Source organism: Grammomys surdaster, unplaced genomic scaffold, assembly GCF_004785775.1.
Source record: "Grammomys surdaster isolate TR1022 unplaced genomic scaffold, NIH_TR_1.0 190, whole genome shotgun sequence".
In the NCBI taxonomy this organism is placed as follows: domain Eukaryota; kingdom Metazoa; phylum Chordata; class Mammalia; order Rodentia; family Muridae; genus Grammomys; species Grammomys surdaster.
The window spans coordinates 4,552,610-4,566,518 of NW_021604635.1; the positions used below are offsets into that span (position 1 = coordinate 4,552,610).

The 13,909-nt window shown below is 45.1% G+C and overlaps 1 protein-coding gene across 3 annotated transcripts in view; it reads right to left on the bottom strand.

The window, feature by feature from the left end:
• The window catches only part of Fyn (FYN proto-oncogene, Src family tyrosine kinase), a 193,331-nt gene that overhangs the window by 123,461 nt on the left and 55,961 nt on the right, over positions 1–13,909 (bottom strand). The window contains exon 1 of one of the 3 annotated variants that reach the window (XM_028769093.1): positions 2,035–2,053. The exons of the other annotated variants lie outside the window; for them this stretch is intronic. The gene's annotated coding sequence lies outside the window, so the exon portion shown is untranslated. Of the gene's footprint in view, positions 1–2,034; positions 2,054–13,909 lie in introns of those variants that run through there. 3 annotated transcript variants of the gene reach the window in all.

Here is a 13,909-nt window from a genome sequence, read left to right on the forward strand (position 1 = left end):
TTTATTGAGAGTATCTATAAGTAAGGATTATAACCTACAAAGCCTTTGAGGTCCCGGCCATCACATCATTAGCTTTTTAGTCATAATCTGTTTCATCTTCTCCAACCTGTCAAGAGGAGTCGCATGCTATTAAGGTCATGGAATGGTGGCGCTCACCCTTCCTAATGCTGTGACCCTTTAATACAGTTATGTTGTGGTGACCCCCCAACCATAAAATTATTTTCATTGCTACTTCCAACTATAATTTTGCTGCTGTTCTGAACTGTAATGCAAATATACAATGTCAATATGCAGGATATGATGTGACCCCGGTGGGGGCTGGACCCCACAGGTTGAGAACTGTGGGGGGAAGTAATGTTTCGAAACACTGACTCCTGGCAGAGGTGTGAACGGACCCCAGAGATGAAGGGTAATGCAAGATACTGAACAACTTGCCAAGGATAATTTAATGTCTGTAGTAACAAGTCTAAATGAAGAATTACCCAAAGGCAGATCCATGGAAGACAGATGCATACAGAATTGTATCTTCACAAAGAACACTACTATATTGATATTGGATATTTACTTTCCAAAGAAATACCAGAAAATATATAACAAATCAGAAGTGAGATAAACCACACAGAGAACAGAGAACAGAGAACAGAAAAGGGTCATCTTTCCCATGAGCAGCCTTACTCCCTCTGAATAGTTCCCATATGCTGACTTCCTGAAGGAATACTGCAGTGGATACAGCTACTGACTTCTACTCACTTCATTGATGTCTCCTCATCCTCAAATTACAGTTTGTGTCAAAAGCTGCTAAAGGAAACTAAACTTTAAAAGAACATTTCATTCCTGAGAAATTAAAAACCAAGAAGTTACATCACAGACACCAAAATAAGAGAAAACCAAGATGTCACTGGTGAGGGCTCATCCACATAGTCCAGAAAACAAAATTCCAGGGGGATGGAAGGTGGAAGGTAAAACCTTCCAGAAGAGCCGCCTGCCGAACAACAGCTCCGTTACCTTTCTGTCCCACATAAGATTTAAACAGTACATTGTGGAGTCACTGAATCTGTTTGTTGAGCCAGAAAGGGGCCACATTCAAAGTTTCACTTTCATGCTACTGAGTATCTATGTTTGGGAAACACATGACATGTCCCCTATCACACCCACTGTAAGAATCTGGTCCCCAGTCTTTGTTAACTGGCAACAACTTAACAAAAATCAGGACTGTGACCACAAAGGAGCTGGGCCTGTTTGTATGGATACAAATTGTATGGAGTTACTAAGAATCCACTGAGTTACAGCACTGAAAGAACTCAGGACAGTGAAGAAACTCTGACTCCATCTGAGGCTTCCTTAGCCTCTGCTTCATGAGCTCTCAGCCTCCTTACAAAAGCAAGCTGGTAGGTGAGGTGACTCTCAGCCTTCATCCTAACTAGAACAACTTCTAGGAGTCTGTCAGGCCATGTTTATCTGGGGAGGCCTCTGAGGCCCTTCTGCCAACTGAGACAGCACCAGCAGCAAGCTAGCAGTTTGGTTGTACAGTGTCTTCTCCATGGGCAAAGCTTGGAACATTAACTTTTCCACCAACTAAGAGGCTCTCAACCACAATCCCTCTGCCTGGCCTTTTCATTACTAACAGTGTCACAGAGCCGTCTAAAGGTTAGGGGCACAGCCAAGCAGAAACATCACCGAGTAAAATCAGAACATGACACTAAACTTGAATTCAGCTGCACAGTTTGGGACAAACATATTCAAAATGATTCACTAAGTATCTCTGACAGTTCCTGATGTTATTTAAACCACAGTTATCAATTGGATGTACTGATGAGCTATGTTAAGAATTAAGAGTCCGATACTTGTTTTCTCTTTTTGCTTTTCAAGACAGGGTTTTTCTCTGTGTAGCCCTGGACCAGACTGTGTCTGCCTCCCAAGTGCTGGAATTAAAGGTGCGTGTTCCACTATCTGGCTTCACTGTGCATCTCAAATTGAAGTTGAACTGGGCATCCTTATGTCTCTGCTGCATCTGGCGTCCCACGCGTGACTCACCCTGCTGCTGCTGCTGCTGCTGCTGCTGCCGCCGCCGGTGCTGCTGGAAGGCTGCTCCACCCACTACTCTTTACCCAGACTCACAGCAGCACTGGCTCACCCTCTGAGGCTGAGGAACAAGGGTCTGTCATGTCTGTTTAACCCTTTTCCTGTCCTCCTACTGGCTTCATGTCACTGCACACGCCACTGACGTCCCCTCCTCTAGAGGCTCCCAGCTGTCTACCTACCACCCTTCTGGCCACAGCCCCTTACCCTGGCGCCCCCCAGTCAGCTGGATGGAGTTGATTCACAGTGTCACTCACTGGTGAATGATTCAGCCACCCTCTCTGAAGCAACTGCCTTTTTGTTTTTCCTAAATAAAAGGTCATTTACAACCACAAATTAAAATGATCGAATTATAAGCCTTCTGAATATTGAAGTGGAAAAAACATGTAGGCTGTGTGAAGGGAAAGCTGGGGCGGGGGCAAGATAGGGGGGTTGGCTCTCAGATTCTTCTACTGGTTCTGCTTTCCTAAGAACTTCCTTTCTCTCCTGTGTTCACAACAGCTCTCAAGGGGATGGAAGACCGCACACACACACACACACACACACCACACACACATACACAGAGATTCACAAACACACACCACACACAGACACATGCACACACACACACACACACCACACACGCACACCAAGGAGCAACAGGAAGGGAAGGAGTGTTATGGAGGATGAGAGTAAGAAGTTTCGGTTGACTCCTCCCACTGTCCCAAGCGTCTGGCCGCGCTCTAAGACTCCAGTACGGTCTGGAGGGACCTTAACATCTAATCCAGACTGTGGATAACTCAAAGCCCTGCTGTTCACTCTTGCTTGTGCTACCCGGTGTCCACAAAGAACAACTGTACATTCCAGTGATTCCGGGTATCTGAACTGAGGTAAAACAGACAGACAGACAGACAGACAGACAGACAGACAGTTAGTTCCAGGAACCCTTGAAAGCCACCCAGCCTCTCTAGAGCCAGCAAGTCTAGACTGCACTGATCCCAAACCATGGGAAGTGCCTCCCACACTACAGCATGTCCTACAGGGTCGTGATTGAAGTCCAGCTCCAACCCCTAGAAGAACCCCTAGTCTCCACTACACTCCATCCAAGACGACCATTTTCCTTAATATCCGTAACTGTGCTAGTTTGTTTCTTGTAAACTTGACATGAACTAGGGTCATCTGGGAAGGAGCCTCAACAGAGGAAATGCTCCTATCATATTGGGTTACAGGGATTTTCCTGATTGATATGGGAGAGCCCAGCACACTGTGGGTGGAGCCATCCCTGAGATGGACTGGATAAGAAAGTGGGTGGAGCAAGTGATGGGGCAAAACCAGTCAGCAGCACTCCTCCATGGACATTCCTCCACGGCCTCTGTGTGGGTCCCTACCTGCCTTTGCTTCATGCTATACTGCAAGGTGTGAGGTAACACAAACCCTTTACTCCCAGGTTGCTTTTTGCCATGTTGTTTGTCACAGCAACCGAAAGCAAACTAGAACCGCCACCCACTAGCAGAAGGACGTCACCAAAGCCCCAAAGGAAGAGGCTTAAAATCAACTACGCCGCAAAGTAGGAAAAGCATTTAAAATCCTTCTGTAGCAATGAGCTCTTAGCAGCCCTCGAGCTGCTGGGCAGAGAGAGCTGCCCCATGTCCTGCTCCACCATGACTGAAGACAGTCTGTCATTACTAAGCTGGGTTTGCACACCCATTTCAAGGAGCTAGGGCGCTTAGGTCTGACCCACTGACTCAACACCTGCCAATGACCTCTACTTGTCCTGAGATTTGGATGTGAAATGTTTAAGGCTCTGATTGGGGAGGGGAGGGGAGGCCTGGAGGACAGGGAGCAACACTCTGAAGATGTCATATGCCCTAAGAACTTTACATTTACTCCTCTCAATAACTGCAGGAGAAATTGATCCAAGCAGGCTTCAAGCTCCTGTCTCTTGGGCGCTGGTGCTCTCTCCACCATGTCCATCTGTTCCCCTCGGGCACCAAGTTCCAGCTTCTCTTCCTGGGGTCAGCACAAGGCCACTGCTTTCTCTAGGCATGTGCTTCCTAGACACAGACTGAGCATTTCATGGGCTTATAACAAGGGCTCTACTGAAGAGACTCATTTTAACACAGGGCTTCTTTATGTACTTTCTGCAACAAAACTATGTCCATTATGTAGGTAATTGCATTTCATATCTTGGGGACACACTTAGGGAGCCTACGAGAACTGTCTGACTTAGAGGATGGTAGAACGCCACCACCAATGCTGAGCTTGGCCCTGGATGACAAGAGAGAATCTCAAAATTTCTAGGCAGGGAGCTAGAGGAAGCTGGCCTTTGCTGCTGGTGTTAGGGCTGTTTGTAGGGAGGTCAAAGGGCACTCACCCCTCAATTTCTAGCCAATCTCTCTCACTCCCTTCCTCTGTCTCTGTTGGTCCCTTTCCCTCTCCCTTTCTCACTCTGCTCTCTCTGGTAATTCTGATATACAACCAGAAGCGGATTCCCTAGCCCAGGCTAAGCTGGCCTGTTTGACATCAGCCCCTCCCCCAGGATTTGGTGTCCTTTAGGTTATCATTCGTAATTTGGGAATCTACTGACAGGGAACCCACTATGGCTGAGGTCGGAGGCCTCTACAGAGGTTTAGAGTCCCTCTGAAGCAAGTGTACTTGCTTTGTAAAGGGAGAGCAGCAACACTGAGGTGTACCCTGTCAGTCAAGGCACTCCCCTGACAGGCAGCACCTTCCAATTACGACCGTCTTCGGAGAACTTAAATGAGGTATTTAAAAAATGAGCAAGGCACAGCAAAACCACAAGGCCTACTGTGTCCAGCAGGAAGCCTGTCAAAGCAGACTCCATTACATTCCAAGGCCTGAAAGAGCTAGCGAGAACAGACACTTGAGCTGGGACAGAGAGGCATAAAAAGCTGGTTAGAGGGTTCCCAATGAGAACTGTTCCTGCCCTGCTGTCACTAAAGGGACCCCCAGGGGTGTCAATACTCCCACTTCCCTTGTTCCAGTATCTGAGTGCTAAACCCAACCACAAGCCGGAAGCAAACGAACCCACCAAAGCAGTTCACAGAAGTCAGGCTGCTGGGGCACAGGCGAGGGGAAGAGGGTGAGATGCCTGGGTATAGGGAAGTGTGAGGACAATGCCTGTGGAAAATTAGGGCAGAGAGCACCAGGGAGTGCCAAAGGCTTCATCAGCAGGAAACGGCATCTCATGCCTACCCTTGAGAGTACCTGATGCTACATACAGGTAACTGTTAACATTTTTGCCAAAATATGGCTTTGTTCAGGCAAGTATGTCTTAAAAATACATTCACAAATGTATTCTTACATCTCAAATATCCACAGGCACATGAAAGAAACACTATTTTTGCTTTAGTCACATAGGGAAAAGATCCATGTGTTTTATGCGAAGCTCCATTTCTTAGAAGTAAAACCAAAACCACTGAAAGTGAAGGAACCCAGGTCTTCAAGTGGAAGGTGCCACTGTGCTTCCATCAAGCAAAGCTGGGGGGGGGGTGTCCCCTCCTCTCCCTCTTCCTTCCCTGCCCTCTTTCCCCTCCCTCTCTCCTTCCCTTTGCCCCTTTTCATCCCTTCTCCTTTTTCACGTGTACGGTTTAACAGTCAGATTTATCTTAGCACACAAATGCACAATGTGCGTCCAGGTATAAACAGTTTAAGGGACAGATTCATCCCACCTTTCAGCTGAACTAAAGAGGTTCTCAGGAAGCAGCATGCTTGCTTGACACTCTCAGCTGAAGGGGGTTATCCAGTGAGTGCTTTTCAAATATCCTGGTGTGTGCTTCTTCTGGCAAAGAGGAAAGAGGCAGGCTCCTGAGTTCTCTGTCAGCCAGGTGCTGTTACATAGTGGCACAGGGGATGGTGTGTGGCTCTAGGGGCAGCCCAGGTGATCTCAGAGCACACACATGACAGGTGGCCCTAAATAACCTATCACCACAAAATGAGCGCCTCTTTCCCTTTCAAGCAGAGGATGCCGCTGCCACGCTTGCAGCCACCATGCCTGCGGCCACCATGCCTGTGGTACTCCTGTGTCACACCAGATGAGCCTTCCTTCACCAGAGATGCACAGTCATTGGCTCAGGTCTTCTCTTATTTCCATTGTATCTCTTATTTTCAAAAATAGACCTCAATCTATCTTAAATGATGATGGTTTTCTACTTAGGGCAATCATGAAATTTCACTTTACAAAATAGCTTCTAATAGAAAGGATGACTCTGAGAGATTACTTGTAAGGTAGCAGATGTGGTATACCAATGAGTCAAGGTTGGGAAACACTGATACATACAAGCATAGCCGTGAGTCAGAGACACCCAGGCTTTAGTTCTAATTGCCACCAAGTAGGCTATAATGACTAATTTTATTGCCTTATAAAGAAATAAGTCTTTCATTGAAGGCAGTTGCCCTTCTGGCCAGAGAGCTGTAGCTCAGAGAGTAATAATATTTTAGCAAACTGTGTTGTAGCCTGAGTCCTGTCTCGTGTATAAATTAACAGATGCCTGTGGTAGATGATCAGACACTAAGGTCCCAGGATTTATATTAATGGTAAGATGATAGTGACAGAGCATAAACATGAAGGAGAGGAATGAAGCAAAGTGCTGCTCTCCTTAGGAAGGATCTAACAAGGGCCCTTCGGCTGTCACTAGAATGTGAAGACAGGTCTGTAAAAGCCTTCTCTGATTCACACAGGCCTCCACTGAGAGGATCCAAGACCATCAGGGGAATCAGATTACAAAGGCAATCTGTCACGGTTTGTGACTCCTTTTGATGTCAGGCTGGTAAGGTGACTTGTGTATTATTTCCACAGCACGGGTCGGCAGAATCGCTTCCAACAGTCGCCTCCCACGGGAGCTGTGTGTCTGACATTTCTGTGCAGCTCAGTTCCAACCTAAGCCACCCAAAGCCCTAGTTCTAAGTTCTTAAAACGAGCATCCCATGCGTGCTCATGGTTCCTACCAAGTGAAGAACTCAGGACACAGCAAAGCCACCAGTGCACAGTGTGCCCTCCAACAGTCCAAGTCCAGAAGCCCAACCCACGTCACGAATGTGTGCAGACCCTTCCTCCTACTCAAGCCTACCCTGAGAGTGAAAGTAAACATGGCATCTGCTAGGCCTACTCAGGACCCTCAGGAGGAGACGTCTGAATCGAAATATTCTATGCTTAAGTGTTGCACACTGCCACTGTGCTAAGTGTCAGCCCCAGCAGACCTTGCTCAGAACTAGGATCCTTCTCCTGCGCACTGCTGTTTACTTGTTTTACAAATGTCTCTACAAAGCACCCATTGTTTTCTACTCTCTGTATTGCTGCATGATACACTGACGAGCTACTGCTTCTGCATGAACAGAAGTTTTCCCCAGTGGATGGCAGGAGTCCACTGGCACTGGGAGCAAGTCATGTCCAGCAGAAACTGATGTGTGTGGCAGAAACAGCTCTCCATGCCTTCTGCACCCACTGAACCGACAAGTGAACAATCAGCAGCTCTGGTCAGCAGCTGTTAACTCTAGGGGCTCAGTTTTAAAAACACAACAACAGAGGGATACTTTTTATGATGTATGGTTTCACTTGAGAATTTCTTTAGACTTGCTAAGTTGCTGGAATGACAGAGAATAAACAGACTTTAATGTTATTTAAGTCATCAAACTGATACTCAAAAGCAAAGGCTTTAAGCATAACACAGTATATAACAGCTGATTTGCTGGTGGGAGTGGTATGCACATAGCATAGTGTTCAAATTTACAAATGCAAGCCTAGCCAACAGCAGAAAACACGGCTGAGGTTACTTCTGTACACTTTATTCTAATGGGATCCAGTTCCACAAAGAGACATGTTTGAGAACAAAACACTGTAAGGTTTCTGTTCATCGCTTCTCAGACTGCACCTTTTGAGTGACTGCCCTCCCCTTACCCTCTCTAGAAGTCTTTCTACAGTTCTGCAGCAGGGCATGTGACTGTAGATGACTGGACAGAGGTCAGGAACTGACTTAAGACCTATTCCTTTGTTGGACAGGAACCTACAGATGATATGGCCTGGCCTACAGTGAAAAAGCTAAACCAATCAGATTGTTCTACAAGAATCTGGAGTTGAAGGCTAATCCTGGCTAAGTTGACAATGCATCCTTGGGTACTGTGTGATCCACTGGGGCCAGGTCCCACAGGGCTAAAGCTGCTCTACAGAGCCAAAGAATGGAGAAGACAGACAAGAAGACACACGATATGGAGGCTGTGGTTCTGTTCTAATGACATCCTAGGTCCCAAGAGGCTCCTCAGTGATATTTTCTGTTCCTATATTCTGTGAGATCTCTCAGTTTAAGAGCTACAAACTATAAAGAAAGATGAAATCATCTACTTTGCAGATGAGTGTAGTCCTTACCCCTCTTCAAGGAAACCTCTCTTTGTAATGCAGACCATTATAGAACACCACAACCAATCTAAATGCAGAATTGTGGAATCCAGCCCCAAAGGGGCCATCTACAAAACACTTCTGGAATTATTACATAAACAGGGTAAGAAGACTGCAGGAGCCAGAGAATCAAGAAGTTTGCTACAAGATTGCGCCTTCTAGGAATGTCAGAAGCTACACCCATAAAGTCTCAAAAATTCTTAACAAGAGCTGAACAAGGACAACAAGACAGAGACGCTCATACAGGCGGCAGAGGAGCACAACGGGCCTCAAGCCTACACAAAGAACCACAGGCAACATAAGAAATGCTTAGGGTGGGAGAAATGGTCTTCCCTAGGGAGGAGCACACCAACTGGTTATCCGATAATAAGTGGCCAGCTCTGAAAACATATATCCAAGTAACATTATATATGTTTAGGATATATATGTGTGTGTGTATGTGTGTGTGTGTGTGTATATATATATATAATATGTGTGTGTATATAATATATATGTGTGTATATATTATATACATGCACACATATATATACTTTGTAAGTATGATTAATGATAAAAGGGGACATGAATTTCAAAGAGCAAGAAGGCATACAGGGTAATGTTTGAAGGGAGAAAAGGGAAGGGAAAACGATGTAATTATACAGTAGTATAAAAGATATACTATATTATATCTTAAATATACTAAATATGTACACTAAATATATATAAAGTAAAATATATTAAATATATAGACATATAATATATATAATTAACATATATAGGATATATACTATACATAAATATATATTTTGTATTATATACTAAATATATAAAAAGTAATTTTATAAAGAGCAATAAACTCTTTATCTGAAGTAACCTGATGGAGCCTCTGTTCTGGCAACTGAAAACAAGTTCTGACTAAGACAACAGCCCACCTGGGCTCACAGACTGATCCACAGTGTGACCGGAGTGATATGAAATACAGACACAGTGGGTCAGCGAGGCTGGCTGCTCACTGAGCATTTCACTGAGCCATTTCTACAGCGCTCTCTTTCTGTCTCTCTCTGTCTCTTTCTCTCTCTCTCTCTGTCTCTTTCTCTCTCTGTCTCTGTCTGTCTTTCTTTGTCTCTTTTTGTCTCTTTCCCTGTGTGTGTCTTGTCTGTCTGTCTCTGTCTTAATTTCAGAGGACAATAGTAGTAGAAATGACTCTATCTTGGGTAGAAATATTTCTATAACTATAATAATTGTTGGCCCAGGGATGATAGTTGAAAAGGGAGTAACATGCGCATGAATCCCTTGGTGGACTTCGGGAAAGGAGCCTGGCTCACAAGGAATGCTGGTTTTGAAACTGCATTCAAAAGAATTAATCTTTGTTTTGATGCCCAGTGAACATGCTTAAGGACATAGATGTGTGAACAGCGAACGTTCAAACGTATAAAAGGAGCCGTGTGGAACCGAACCTGCCCAAGAGCAGGCTCCTTAAGAGCTTCCTAGTTCCCAGTGGAAGCCAGACAGGCCTGGAGCTAAAAGGGTGAAGTGAGAAACAGAGCAGCTGCAATCCGCCCGGTCTCTGTGAGTATGTGAGGGGCCTCAGGGAGAACAGGGCATGGCTGGGTCACGGGAGGGGAAGGTGCCAGGCCTCTGGGGGGAGGGGGCGGCAGATGGTGATGCTTCAAGGGTGCAGAGCAGAAATGCCCAAGGCAAAAAACCCTGGACTCTTTCATCTAAATGAATGTGTTAATGGCTCCTGGGGAGTGGGTATGGGAGGGCTTAGCACATATGCCTTCTCTACTGTACTGGCTGTAAATACCCCATGTGCTGTCTGTGCCATCTGCTTGGTGTGCATTTTGTGAAACTGTGTAGAAAAAAAGGAGGCAGAGAATGAACAAATGGCTACTAATATTTAAATTGATACACTGAAAAATCAAATACGCTTACACAGCAAAATTATTTCACTTCCTTTAAGGGGGTTAATTATAGGGCAGAACTGTTCCTTTTTCTTTATTTTATGGGAGCAAGGCAGGGAAGTAGGTAGCTATAGAGCTTCCTAAAGGTCAAAGATCAGATCATGAACAGAATGAAACTAAAGGGAAAATCTCCTGTTGGATTAATTATATGTAACCGATCCAGGTTACAATTTCTTCACCCATACTCAAGGGCTGTGTGACACTTGCTCTCCTAGTAATATTTGACAGTCATCTCGGAATACCATGTTCTTAGATAACAGATATCCAGAACACTTGCCGTGGTAGAGGGAGTCACACGCTCAGTAAAGTGACTACTGCAAGTGACTGGATATTACTTACCTTCATACACACGGTGAGGCCGCTCACACACGCTTTAGTGTCTCTAAATTAGCTAGATAATGTAAACAATCCATCTGGCAAAACAAGTCCGAGTGACATCTACTTCCCTGCTCATTCCTCACTGCAGCCAGAAGGTGCGGACAAGAGCGTGCACACTCAACGTGCTGCATGTATCCTGCAAGGCTGGACTGGCATCGTCAAGCTAAAGACTTGGTATTTTCCCTCTTACAGAGTTGTAATCACCTATAACCTATTACCTACACAGTGATCTGAAAGACTGGATAGAACCCTGCATGAGCCGATGACTGGGTTTGGAGCTGTAACCTTGACAGTGGGGTCCTACCACATCTGTTTCATTTAAGCCTGTGTCTCATCTTGATGGGATCAACGGAAATAACTTAGGTTGAGTCCCAGTACAGTGGATCCCCAGGGTCGCTCAGATGCTTCTGACGGCTTTCAACTCTGGCCCTTCCAGAAGGTGTTTGGGAGAAAGATGCAGAGAGTGAGTGTGATAACTAAGAACTAGCAAGCAGGCTACTCAGACAGACCCCACATTTAGGTGAATAATTGAGCTACAGTCTTAAAGGCAATGTCTCATCTCTACAGATCTGAGTTGTCTTCGACAGAATGGAGATAGTCCCAGCCCTTCACTCACAGGACTTCCAAGATGCATCAGCGAATCGATGAAGGTCGTCACATGTGAGCTCATGTCACCTGGACCTTCGGCGTGTGGGTGTAAGAACCGACATGGATACCAGGATCCCAAAGGGAATGGGGTCTTACCTGAAGTCTGCACAAGCATTAGGATGGGTATGAGGCACCTACTGCTAAATTCTCACAAGTGTCAAGAAACTGTCCCAGGGAGACAGGAGCTGGAGCTGAGTACAGGGCACCCTGGTAGCAGTCCTAGGAAGCCCTCACGTCTCATCCTAGCCCATGTGGATGTCTTGTTTTCTTCATGTGTGTTAGTTATGCAAGAGAAGGTGCAACGCTTGCCCTGAGGACCTGAAGACTAAGGGGGAAACCTCGCAACACACTCAAACACCATTCTTAGGAAACACTTTTACAAATAGCTCAAAACAGACAGGCATGGTGACATACGCCTTTGACCCCAGCATGCAGAAGGCAGAGGCAGGCAGATATCCAAGTTAGAAGCCAGTCTGATTCACATAGTGAGCTGCGGTCTTGGGAGGGCTACACGGTAAGTCCCTGTCTCAAAAATCCAAAACAACAACAAAATGAAAGGAAAATAAAACATAACTCTTGGATACACCTTCATAAAAGAGGCTTAGGTTTTATGAATTATGTTTCGACTCAAAAGACACAAAATGGGAAGGAGAACGATAAAAGTCAAGAGGGAACATTGCCACTTCTATAGATGAGACCTTAAATTCTCCACAAGAACAGAGCAGAGTAAAACCCTGAACATGAAGAGGGGAAGCTTTTAGAATCAGCTAAGAGAAAGATATAAATACTCACTTGGTATGAGCCTTTAAACCAACTCAGTGCATGTGTGGCTGTTTCTCTGTGTGTGTGTATGTGTGTACATGTATGTGTATACATGTGCACATGTGTATGTATATTGTATATATGCTTTAAAGACTTCCCAATAGTTTCTCTGAAAAATGAGCTTTTCTTAAAATAAATCTGATAAGACAAAGTTCCCAGAGATATCGATGCTGCCATTGCCGCTAACAAAACCAAGTGCAGCATCCAGCTCGTGGATTGGTACCCTACTGGGTTCCGGGTTGGCATTAATTACCACCCTCTCTCTGTGGTACCTGGTGGAGACCTGGCCAAGGTACAGAGAGCTGCGTGCATTCCAAGAAACACCACAGGCACTGCTGAGGCCTGGGCTTGTCTACATCACAAGTTTGATCTGATGTATGCAAGCTTGTCTTTGTGCACTGGTATGTGGGTGAAGGCGTGGAAGAGCTGTTCTCTGAGGCCCGTGAGGTCATGGCTGCCCTACAGGAGGATCATGAGGAAACTGGTGTGGATTTGGATGAAGGAACAGGTGAGGAAGGAGAGGAAGACTAATCGATCCTTTCAGCCCCTGTATCATGTCAGACTCCCAGAATCCGAGCGTCAGCATTAGCTGGCAGGCATCCATGCTTCTGATCATGCTCATTTTGTGATCATGTTTATACATTCCACGTGAACCTAGAAGGTCTTCCCATGGTGTCTCAAAGTAAAAGCTTTAAGAAAAAGGAAAAAAAAGCAAGATTAAAAAAGAAAAAGAAAAATCTACGAAGATTCAGCGTAGGTGTCTGTCCTGGAAGGCTGCAATCAGAGACTACATATAGGTCCCCTGTCACATTCCCCTGGGAGCTGTGAACTGGCTTCAGCAGCAATCTCCTCCCAGCCCACCAACTGTCTGAACACTTCCCAAAGAACAAAGACAACAACCATATTGATTCTGACTCCATGATAAGCAGCAGATTTGAACAATGTTAGGAAGTTATAATTTTTAATTGTCTAAAATATTTTCAGCTATATTTAATCTGTAGTCTAATAAAACTTTTGCTAGTAATAAATAACACAAAGAAAATTACCTATTAAACCATGTCCAAAAAAAGAAGAAGAAATAGAAGGAAGAGGAGGAAGGAAGGAAGGAAGGAAGGAAGGAAGGAAGGAAGGAAGGAAGGAAGGAAGGCAAATAGACCCGGGAAAGCACCCCCTCTTATTGCTGAATAATGAAATATGCACATTTGCTCTAATGTAAAATGTGGCATATGTTTAATATGGTTCCGCTTCTATAAAGTATGTAGCCAGACACAGACACTGGATATCTCTGAATGGTGGAATTTCAGTAAAGGATTCCATCGCTTTCAGAGTATTCCTCATCACTGACATTTCCTATAATACTTAAAGTAATAAATACGGTGTTTATTATTTTAAGTTGTCAAAGAGAGTGTGGCATCTTTCTCTCGATAGAATTGCCTAGCTTCGCAAAGTGGGGACTACTATCCCTTTATACGTAAAAGCAGAAGACACACACGAGGTGTGGGAACTGGGACGTAGGTGAATTTATCTCACGACTGCTGCTACTGCTGTGTTGCACATGTGGCTGGAGGAGATGAATCCCAGGATTTGTGATATGATATGGTATGGTATGGTATGGTATGGTATGGTATGGTATGGTATGGTATGGTAT